Source organism: Hordeum vulgare, chromosome 3H, assembly GCF_904849725.1.
Source record: "Hordeum vulgare subsp. vulgare chromosome 3H, MorexV3_pseudomolecules_assembly, whole genome shotgun sequence".
NCBI classification, from domain to species: Eukaryota; Viridiplantae; Streptophyta; class Magnoliopsida; order Poales; family Poaceae; genus Hordeum; species Hordeum vulgare.
Window position 1 is genome coordinate 16,653,434 of NC_058520.1, and position 12,349 is coordinate 16,665,782.

The following is a 12,349-nucleotide window of genomic DNA, read 5'->3' on the forward strand; positions in this document are numbered from 1 at the left end:
AGTGTAATTGATAAGTTACTGACACACATATATATATACATGTGCCGCTTCCATTGGATTCTGTTGGACATTCAAATTGATAAGGGAAGAGTTGATGCCTTCGACCCATTATTGAGACCCTTGGAACAGTTCCAAAGCCTGCAGGACATGCTCCAAGGGTAATTTCAATCATTCTTGCACTCTATCGGTCTCTTTCGATGATTTTCTGATATATCAATTAACGAAAAACTTAGCAAATCATTATCCTTGTCGGGCAGGGTTTGGAAGCGGTTCAAGTGCGTGACTCCCGGTAACTTTCCTGAGAAGATGACCTTTAGAGTGGCTCAGGTAAGTAGTAGTATGATATACTTATATTTTCAATACATTTATGATGCTAGATTATTATTTTGATTATATATATTCTATTCTCGTAAAGTGCGACCAGCAGCCACGAGGAACGCATCTATGTGGATACTATGTTTGCGAGACCATTCGCACGTTTACCTCTGAGCACAAGGATCACAGATTCGACGTAAGCAATGAACATTCACACCTCTATTTTTACCCGTCATTCTTTGTTATCATGATTGATATTCATATTCATCTCCTCTTCTTATATAGCACACGGCCATGACGGCGAAGGTCCTACCAGAGCAACGCGCGATTGCTGTTGTAGAGGAGCTTGCGACCTTTCTGAGGACGGAAGCTATAGATGACAAAGGACGATTTAGTGTAGCTAGGGGCCATTAGTGATGTTCATCCATGTAATCGAATAGATGGGCTCTAGTCCCAATAATTTAGATCTCCATATAATTGTATATATATGCTCGCTTGTAAGATAAGTTAACCTTATATATATATGCATAATTATTTCTATTTAAATTATATGAAAACTAATTCCCGAACACCAAACGAGGCATCACGTTAATATCCGAACACCTAAACCCTAAAACCCTAAAACCCAAAAATAATTTCATTAAAAAAACCCAAAAATAAGCAAAATCTGAAACTCTTTAGTCCCAGTCCGTGTAACGAACCGGGACTAAAGGGCCTGCCCCTAGGGCGCTACGAGGCGCCCACGTGGAGCACCTTTAGTCCCGGCTTGTAACAGGGTCGGGACTAATTGTTAGGCCTTTAGTCCCGTCCCTTTAGTCCCGGTTGGTGAACCGGGACTAAAGCCCCTTACGGGCCGGGGCTAAAGGCCCCGTCCCCACTAGTGTTTGTAATATCCACCACAAGAGAATTATTAAACAAGAGAACACATATATCGGCTATTAAAAGAACAAATACACATCGTTCACATTGTTCATCCATGCATAGATTCACATTGTTCATCAATACAAATCAAAACAAAAAACTAAACACTAGCACTCCATCATGCCGGCTTACATGAAATGAATCAAATCTGCAAAATGGGAATAAACAAGTTAGAAGAAGAAGAAGAAGAGGATGAGGAGGAGGATGAGGAAGAAGAAGAAGAAGAAGAAGAAGAAGAAGACTAGAAGAAGAAGAAGAATAAGAATAAGAAGAAGAAGAAGAGGAGGAGGAAGAAGAAGAAGAAGAAGAAGAAGAAGAAGAAGAAGTAGAAGAAGAAGTAGAAGAAGAAGAAGACTAGAAGAAGAAGAAGAAGAAGAAGATGATGATGATGAAGAAGACTAGAAGAAGAAGAAGAAGAAGTAGAACAAGAAGCCTAGAGGAGGAGGAGGAGGAGGAAGAAGAAGAAGAAGAATAAGAAGAAGAAGAAGAAGAAGAAAACTTACCGTCAGCGTCATCACGGATGTGAGGCACCGGGGTTGCTCGGGCCGGTTTCACCCGGAGAAGTGTTGTGCGATGCCGCTCGGGAGTTATTCTGCAGCAAAGATATTTTGCAATGTCTCTTTAGCATGATGACACTCAAATGTTAATAATAGTAACTAATGACCATTCAAATGAAACTCATCGTTCCGACTACAGACATGTCCGGCATCGGCGGAGGGGTTTGACCGGTCTTCTCGCACACAGACTGCACATTTGCTTTTAAAGAGTCAATCATATTAGCTAGTAATTAGAGGGACATTACATGCATGATTTGGCTAGTGTGCAAAAGAAACTTACCACAAGGAGCTCGTGCAAGGCCCGGTACCCCGCCTCATTCCGTGCCCTCTCCTATTCCAACAACCGAGCAGTCTTCTCCTCCGCGGCTCGAGCCATCTCTGCCGCCACCCAGTCCATTTCCACCGCCACCCGGTCCCTCTCCTGCAGAAGCTCTTGAATAGCAGTCTTGGTTGTCGCTCTCTCTCTCTCTATCTTTAAAGAGAAGCATGCAACACGACTCCTCGTTAGCATTGTAATCATAAATGGCCACACACACAATGTAATGGATCAAATCAAGAAAATTAAGTATAAGGCCTCAATAATAGGTAATTACCTTCATGTACTGCTCCTTATTCAGGAACTTTCCACGGCACTCCGACTTATCCTTCTTAATACTACGTGATGCGTAGTAGTCTCGAACACCCTGCGGCTGAGCCTCGTGGTGTAAGTTCTGTAATAGACGCTTGCACTCGGCCTCGATAACCTTGACCTCCGCCTCCTCATATCCCTCCTCACATCTGTAGAAGGTCTGCAATCAAACGAGACAACACTGATTAGTACAATAACTAGCTATATTGTTAATTTTCAATTGTGTAAAAGGAGAATTATCCAAAAGCTATTGATCACCATATCGGCCCTCGTGTGGCACAAGACACCATCGTTCATCTCCTCCGGCGGGGCCTGGGCAGCCTCATAGTGCTCCCAGCTAAATTCTAGTGTAGGAACCTCGCCCTTACCGGGCGACATCACAAACCCCGGAAAATGTTACCGACAAAGCACACCAAGGATGGTGTTCGGCTTGCGGACTCTGGTAGGGTGATGCCAACCCCTGCACTATGAGATGGTCAACACATTAGATATTTTAAGAAACTTGAAGGTAAAAGGTAGAAAAAGAGTAAATGCATGGTCACCGGCCTCTGCTCACGGGTCACCGGCACTGCCGGGAAACAGGTACTACCGCGCTGATACATGGTGACCCCCTCAACCACCTTGCCCTCACTATCTAAATCTAGCACTAAACCTAAACCTAGAACTAACCTAAACCAAACACTAATTATCCTAAACCTAATTAGTAAAAACAGAAGAAGAAAAATTCACCTTGAGAGAGCTGGTGTTGGTGTTGGGGGTTGGTGCCGGAAGGGGAGAGCCACAGGGAGGGGGGCGGCGCGGGGGAGCCGACGCAGGGAGGGGGCCGGCACGGGGGAGGGGGCGGTGCATGGGACGGGCCGGCCATGGGATGTGGCTGGCGCGGGGAGCTGGCGCAAGGAGGGGGCCAACAGGGGGGTTGGCGCGAGGGAGCCGGTGTAGGGAGGGGACGACGTGGGGTAGTGGGTGGCGCAGGGAAGGGGGTGGCATGAGGGAGGGGCGGCATGGGGTGGGGGTGGCATGATGGTGGGGGTCGACACGGGGATGGTGGTAGTGCGAGGGGAGGGGGTGGTGTGAGGGAGGGGGTGGCGTGGGGGAGAGGGCCGGTGCGTGGTGGGCGGTGCGGTGGAGCAAGGAGCCATCAGGAGGGGGGCAGTGCGGTGGAGCGAGGAGCCATCGGGAGGGGGGCGGTGCGGTGGAGCGGGGAGCCGCCGGGAGGGGGGCGGCGTGGTGGTTGTGGTGTGGCGACACAGGGACGATAGGCAGAGAGAGTGGTGATCGGGGAGAGAGAGTGGGGATCGACGGAGAGCGAGAGTGGGAATCGGGGGGAGACGGGCCGCGCGTTAGTTGCCGTCACCGTTGTTGTTCGCCTTGCGCCCAAGCAGACGCCAAAGAGCTAGAGGCAGACGACAAAGAGGGGATGGGCAGACGACAAAGAGGACCCTAACGGCAAAGGGGACGGCTCCAGCTACGATGACTCTTTGTCGTTTGTCTGGACCGTGTTTGCCATATGCTTGTTCTTTGCCGTCTGCGTGGTCCATATTTGTTGTCCACGAGCAGACGACAAAGAATGCAGTGATGGCAAAGGGTATCTTTGCCATCAACGAGTTCTTTGTCATCTGTTTGCTGGCAGCTGACGGCAAAGATGAGGGAGATGGAAAATTCCCTAATTCTTGTAGTGCTGGAATAATGCAAGCACCAGGACTTGAACCTTGGTGGGCTGGGGATACCTCTGTACCTCTAACCATCCAATCACAAGTTGATTTGCACTCTCGATCCATTTATAACAAACATAAAATGCTCCAATAACAAGTGCAAAATTATGTACCATCTCGTCGGATGATCTTTCATGTAAACTGTTTGAATTCTACCTAAATCCATCTATAAGTATGGATGTTCTTGAGCAGATCGGTTTTCTCTGTTCGGGGGCCACGTGAGGCACACATGTGGCGTGTGGAGGGTTTTTTTTGCACAAAAGACCCTATACTCTTTGCTAATCACATGGTGACGTCCCTGCCTTCGTTGACTACCGTTTCTCATCATTGCCCATGGGGGAGGCAAATGGCGGTAGTGGTACAAGTGCGTCGAGCTCGTCGGCGGCAAGTGTACCGGCAGAGACGACAGATGCATCTGATGTTGAGCACTGAAGAGGGGGAACGCCCGATCTACGGTTAGTTCTATTTCTCCTCCCCCTCCCCTAATAGCTAAGGTTAAACGCCGATGCTGCCAAATTAAGCACATTAGGTTCATTAGGTAGTGAACGTGTATAAGATGTAAGTTATTACTTCTTTTCTTATAGGATTTTACCGACTGTTTTTTGCAATATAGGTTCATATTCAGTATTATTCGGTATAGAGATGCATCATGGTGGCTTGTTCATGGGAAAAGGAATTAATTTGGCATGTTTGAATGGAAAAGTATCAGCCTTTGATAACCTTGATAGGAACACTTTCTGCAATGATATGATTGACTATATGTTGTGTCACTTGAAATATCCACCTGGTGAGTTGGATATTTTTTTGGTGCCCTCCTCGTAAAACACTTGGGTGGAAATTAATTTTGAAGTGGACTGTCTAAAGATGGCAAAAGCTTCTCTGAATTCAAAGGTGCTTGTTTTTTTTGTGAAGCATGTGAAAAAAAAGAGAATAAAAAATGGAAGAGGCGGAAGATGACATTGCTTATAGGGCTGGATGTGAATTGCCTCATGTAATACTTAGCCCTATAAGCAAGGAGAAATTGATGCATATGAAATCAGAGAGCACACAAGCTGGTGTAGAGAGTGCTGAAAATTCTAAAAAGATACGAGATGCGGGTACTGTTGACAATGTAGAAAGGTCACACAAGTCACGAGATTCGTAATATGATTGGGATTGTGATTCAAACACTGATTCAACTTGGTATGACAATGATTATGCACTTGATGAAGATGATGATTTTTATGACAAAAATGTAGATGATGTTGTGCAGGATGCATTGGTTGAGATGGGAAGAAAATAGGAGCCATGTACAGACATGTTCCAGGCACAGATGATGTCAATGAAGAGGAACTATAGCTACCACAAGAAGATGACTGTGAGAAGAGGTACAAGAGTGACTCTGATGATGAGGAGTACAAGAAGAATAAAAAGAAAGAGAAACCCATATACAAGTTCAAAACATTTAACCCACTAGTTGACATGGAAAATCCTCAATTCAAACTAGGAATGGTGTTTGATTCAATAGAGTTGTTGAGAAAAGTAGTAGCACATTATGCAGTGAAGAATAGAGTGCGGATTAAGAAAAATAGAAACAACAAACAAAGGTTTGAGTCAGTGTGTATAGAGGGTTGCCCTTGGAAACTTGTAGTTGTGGTAGATAACATGACACAATCTTTTCTTTTGAAAACATTTGTAGGAGAGCATAATTGTGAGAAAGTGTGGGATGTGAAAGAACTTATAGCCCCCTTTCTGGCCAAGAAATATGTAGAGATGTTCAGGGACAATGACAAGATGTCTTTGTCTACATTCGAAAGGTAAGTGAGGAAGAAATACTACATGGAAGTAAGCAGGCATAAACTTGAGAGAGCTAGGAAAGCAGCATCGGCTCTAGTGCATGGGGATGAGGTGAAGCAATATACACTTCTTTGTAAGTATGCACAGGAATTGAGAAAATGCAACCCAGGATCTTCTTTCTATCTAAACCTAGAAACTGGATAGTTTAGCACATGTTACTTCAATCTTGCAACATGCAAGATAGGGTGGTTAAAGGGTCGCATGCCCATCATATGTCGTTATGGTCCTTTTATAAAGACAAAATATGGTGGGCAACTACTTAATTACTACAGTAGGTATATATGGGAATGTTTCTTTGTATCCAGTTGCAATGGTAGTGGTGGAGACAGAGTGCTATGTATCATGGGCTTAGTTCTTATCTATAGGAAAGCAAGATCTAAATATTATGAACACAAGCACATTCACTATTACGAGTGATAAGCAGGAGGTACATTTGTATGGACTTTAGTACTATATATTACGAGTTGAACATGCATACATGTACTTCCAGAAGGTGATAGCTTACTGCAAACATGAAAGAATTAGGCCAAAGACTAGGGTTTCTTCCTGTTATTCACTAAAGACATAATTGTGTGCATATGGAGTTCAGATATATCCAACCATAGACAAAGATGAGTGGGCCCCAGTTAATGCATCACATGTACTGCCACCACACTATGAGAAAAAAGCTTGGGGGGTGGATGAAGAATAGAAGGAAGCAGCCAGAGGAGAATGAGTATGGCACTAAACTAAGCAAACATGGAGCAATTATGCATTGTGGGTATTGTAAAGGAGTTGGCCATAACTGTAACGACGAAGATGCGGTCCTTTCCGATCTGGGGGTCGAGGCCCCCGGATAGGAAAGAAGCGCATCTAAGCGTTTCGCAAGCAAGTAAACATAGCACATAATAATAATTACAGCAGACAATCTAGGATTCAACTGTCTTCTTATTAATAATACAGAGTACAACGCAGATACAAACAAGGTAGTTCCGGTACGGACTACAAAACAAGGAAAATGCTATGCTACCCGCTGCAGGCCCACGATCACGGCCACGGCTCAGACCTCTGGATAGTTCACGTAAAGGCGGTCTGTCTCCTCGTCGTACTGCCACGCCAGCTGGGTACCGTCGGGATCATCTATCTCTGGGGTACCTGTACCTGCTGGAAGTTTCGGAGGAATCCGTGAGCCACGAGGACTCAGCGATCTAGGACCTTGGTACCAAATCTAGTCACGTTATTTGGGTCAGGAAGGGGTGAAGTGTTTCAGGCTGCTGCTACCTATGATTGAATAAGTGGCTAACTTACGCAAAAGTGAAGTTAAAGTGGTCTACGCTAACGATCGAGAATACCTGATCAGAAAGTGATCCTGAACACCTAACTACGGCATTCATAACCCCACCGTGTTCCCGATCGAAGAGAGATCTCCAAAGGGACAGTCACGGTTACGCACACAGTTGGCATATTTTATTGGTTTATGTTTAAGTTCTCTAATACCGGATGTTAACAAAATATTCCAAGTTGCCACATAACCGCGGGCACGGCTTTCCGAAAGATTAAACCCTACAGGGGTGCTCCAACTAGTCCATCACAAACGAACACAGGCCGCAAAGGCATCCTCTATCACGAATCTCGTGATCTCGTCGGATTCCTTAGAGGAAAACCTCAACTCTGGGGAAAACCAAAGCTTCACCGGGATTCCTATACGCAAGATATACCGCTAAGGTAAGACAAGGCTAGGAGGACCTCCCGACGTGTCGACGACCCCGATAAGAGCCGCATATCTCAGTCTCAGGACACACCGGATGGAACTAGCTACAGGTACCAAACCTCAAGTTTCCTTGTGGTGGCCCCGCAGGCAGACCAGTTTGGACCAACACTCATGAGGAGCACTGGCCCGGGTTGTTGATTAAGAAACCTCGGGGTAGCTACTCCCTATGCAGATTATTATTAAGTGATTAGCAAATTAACACCAAAGTTGGGTCCTGCCGGACAAGCCTTAACACTACGCGATTTATCAAGGGGGTCCCCATAAGAACCCCGAACGTGTTAGGAGCGATCATTATGGAATCAAACACCGGTAACCGGTAACTAAGGCGGCAATAACGGAACAAGACACCCGGCAAAAGGCTAGGCCTCCCGTCATTTGCCAACTTTATAGATACATTAATTAAATAACAGAATTTAATATAATGATATCAAGCTCATGTCATCACATGAGTTTAAAACACCTGCAACTAACAATGCTAACATTAGTAGCTGACCAAGCCTACCTAGCCATGCAAGTTTGCTAGGAAAGAGTTCGATGTATAGGCTCATGGCATATGAAGAGGCAATATAATTTCAGTGGTAAGAAGTGAGCAATTTGACAGGGAATCGAAACTAACATAACAAGTCTAGAGATGGGATCAAGGTCATATCATCTTGCCTGTGATATCCTCAGCTTGGAATGGTTCTGGATCGTCCTGCACGTACTCTCCTGACTCCACGTATTCGTTCTCCGCTCCCGGTGCTACCCAACATAATAATAATAGCCAATGAACAGAAGCACCACAAAATGCAACAATCAGATGATGCATGAGATGAAAGTTGAGCATGCAACACTATTTCTATCACTAGCACAAGCGAAATAAACTACAGCAAGTTTCTGGAGAGAACTTTGCACTAACTATTTGGACATGCATGGGGATGACATGAACAGGTGCAGCTCGTAAAAACGGTGCAAAACCATATAAAGAACTTTGCAAACGGAGCTACGGATCAACGGGAATCAACGAAACACGATATGAAGCTCTACGTGAAACATTCAACACCACACACACAATTGGCACAAATCTGGTATTCCCAGGTAGCCAAGACACATATTAACCCAACATGAATGAAATGGAGCAAGTTAGAAAAACACAACATATATTAAGCACAAACTTTGAACAAAATGGCAAAACTACGCAATCTGCCAGTTTCTGCATCTTAGCTGTTTGGGAGCAACATGCAACATAGCTACAGGTCTTCAAACATGGCAAATAATATATGTGGCTATTGCCTACCAAGAACACTACAAGATACAGCAAGAATCACAGCAAAAGGAATTAAACTCTAGAAGCTACAAGGCCACAAACTTTCCCAAAACCATAAGATCTCAGGGACTTAGTGAAAATTCCTGCACCTGAGTTTCTGTTTCTGTTCTGAAGCTTTTTGACAGGAATCAAAACACAAGCTACTGGGATCAAATGACTTGAAAATTGACAGGAAGCTTCACAAACATATCAGGTTCAAAATACTAGCACTGAACTAAGTCCAGTTCTGAACAGAATGACCAGCACATCCTCATCTACAGGGGAAGAAAATGTTTCCAGCATTCCAGACTTAGTGAAATTTTCAGAGTTCAAAAATCTGGAATTTTCCAGCCACATGCCCACTTTGTCTAGGCATAGTTTGCACACACATGTCACCAAGAGGTGATTGACACCACTATGGTGTTGAGCACAAACCCCTACTATTAACACACAAAAATCCATGCCCTTGGGCTCCATCTATACCATGGAATCAAGGACCAAACTTCCAAATAAAATGTAAATGCAACTCCATAAGGTATGCTTCTAAGATGTCAATTACCTAGGTGAGTTTTATGTGCACAATGACAAAGTGACATGGGGGTTTGAACCCCATGTTTGTGTCATGCACATCAACAACACCCACTCACAATTCACAATATCACTAGCATCAAGCACATCACAATATGACTCTACGCTAACAAGAGAGTATGCACACCCCCACATATGGGCATGTGATGGTACACACTCTCACATGCATTACTAGGATCACCCTAGGCATCATGTCATCCTCAAAGTGCAACCCCCACAACAATCTACCCTAGCTAAACTAGGAATCCACACCTACACATGTTATGATGGCAATGAACACTAGGATAAGCTCACACACATAATTAAAGCTGGTGAGGGAGGGCACCCCTACATTCACACAAACTTGCCCAAGGCCACCATCATGAGGACAACTAGCACCCACATGCACTAGCCTAGCAAGGCAGACAAGTGAGGTCACAAATATACACACACTTGCACACACATCACACCTCAAGCACCATCTCACAAGCCCCTAGACCCACACCACTACTACGATCACAAAGCTACTCCTACTCCTCCAACAAGTAACATGGAAGGAAGAAATGCATAGGCATAGATTCACACCACTACTACCATCACAATCTACTCTACTCCTCCAACAAATAACATGGGAGGAAAGAAACACATAGGGGAAAGTATTCCATGAGCTGGACATGTTGTTGCACATATAGACAGGAAAAACATCTGCAAAAACAGGAAGAAAAGAAAAAGAAAAAGAATCTGGGGCTCTTTGGGATTCGAACCCCAGATCCCCTAGTGCAACAACTCCACAACATACCACTGCGCTGCTGCACTATGTGTTGACAGGAGAAGGGAAATCGCAGGGTAAGGCTTGCCTGCGGTCACTGAACCGACAAAAATCGAAAAAAACCAACAAAAGGCGCCGAGGAGGGGACTCGAACCCACGCCCTCCTACAGGCGCATGCGATGACAGTGCTACTACTACCATCAGGCTACGGATCGACATCTGGCTATAACGGGAAGGGAAATCAGAAAAGCACTCTCCACTTCAGAGGAGAGCTCCGCCGGCGGCCGAACCAGAGAGAGCTGGCGGCGCCACTCTCGTCTACCTATGGCAGGGGGGACTCTCAGCGGGGGACGCGAGAGTCTCAGGGATTCCATTCCCGCCCTGAGCACGGGAAAAGGTTCCCCCTTGGCTGCCTGGACTGCACCGGCGTTTCTGTTGCTTCTACAGCACCGCCCGCCTGGAAGCACGGCGATAGAGAGCTCCAGCTGCCCGTCGAGCTCTGCTGCTACTGCGCCACTAGGCTTACCCGACGCTACCCTGCTGCTGCGGCTCGCTAGCAATGCCCTACTACGCTACTGCGTCTTGCCTCTCCACTCAACAACGCACGCACGAGCTCGGCACAGAACTTTGGCTAGCTGGAGCCGACGAGGGAGAAGGGAGGACGAAGGAAGGGGAAGGCACCTCACCTTGGCGAAGGAAGGAGGGAACCCACAACGACGAGACGACGTAGAGGGAGGGGCGAACTGCTGCTGCTACTGAAGAAGAGGAAGAAGACCCCTGGACCGAGGCGATGACGGGGTCCTGGCCGTCGTTGAGGTCGCTCCTCGACCTCAGCGATGGCGGGAATGGAGCGCGGGAACCACCCCGAGCCCCTGGACATGACCACCGGTGCCGGAGACGACGGAACGTGGGGTTGACGGCGGCGGCGCTGCACTCTCTCTCTCTGCTACTTCTACAGAAACTTACCACGGGAAGAAAGAGAGAAGGGGGAAGGTGGCGGCGCTGGGGAGAAGGAGAGGGAACCCTAGGGCGGAGGAGGAGGGCCTGGGCTCCTTATATGGTCTCGGGAGGCGAGCTTGAGCCGCTGGATTGAGGGGGAGGCGATCGGGAGGTGGAGCTTTGGTCGTACTGCGTGACGTCGGGAGGAAGAAGAGACTTGTCGAGCGGGCTGCTGGAGCGAAGGCACTTGGGCCAGGGAGGGAGAGCTACTGGGCCGGCAACGGGAGGAAGCCCATGCAGCGCCAGGGGGAAGAAGAAAATGCTGGGCCTCTTAATTGGATTTAAAACACACAGGAAAGAAAAGATAATACACAAGAAAAGCTACTGGGATAAAAATCAAAAGGAAATACCTCCTGGTCATAAGGAATTATGGCCCATTAAAATAAAATAGGAAAGCAATATTTGGAGCCATTTGAAATAAATGCAAAACAGTAATTAATTTACTCTTTTGGGTTTATTTGCACCTTTAAATATCAAAGAACAAATCAACAAAATTACACCTCCTCATAACCACAATTTACTCTAACCACCAGACATTTTAGAATAACTTTTGGGAAGAAGGAATTTTGACATGAGATGATAGGAGGGAAAAGGAATTTAAATAGCAAGAGCTTTAAACATACTTAGCACTCACTCCTACCCACATACCATTATCACATGAGCATCAACACAAGATAATAACAAACCTCAACATCACACCTAACAAGATCCCATGCATTCATATCACCACAATACTAACTCCTAGTAAGAACATATCCCAACATGAACATGACATGCAATCATAAGGTAAGGCAAGGAATGAGATGGCATGGATGCATGCATGCTAAGAAAACTGAAAATAAGAGTCACATGAAATCACAAGATTAAGGAGATGACATGTTATGTTATGCTAAGCATGCATGCAAGGAAGATATGCAAGGGACACAGGGTGGCACAGGAAATCATAGACACAAGTGACATCATCATATCTCTGACAGGGTGGACCCACATGCAACAGGTTCCAAATAGGG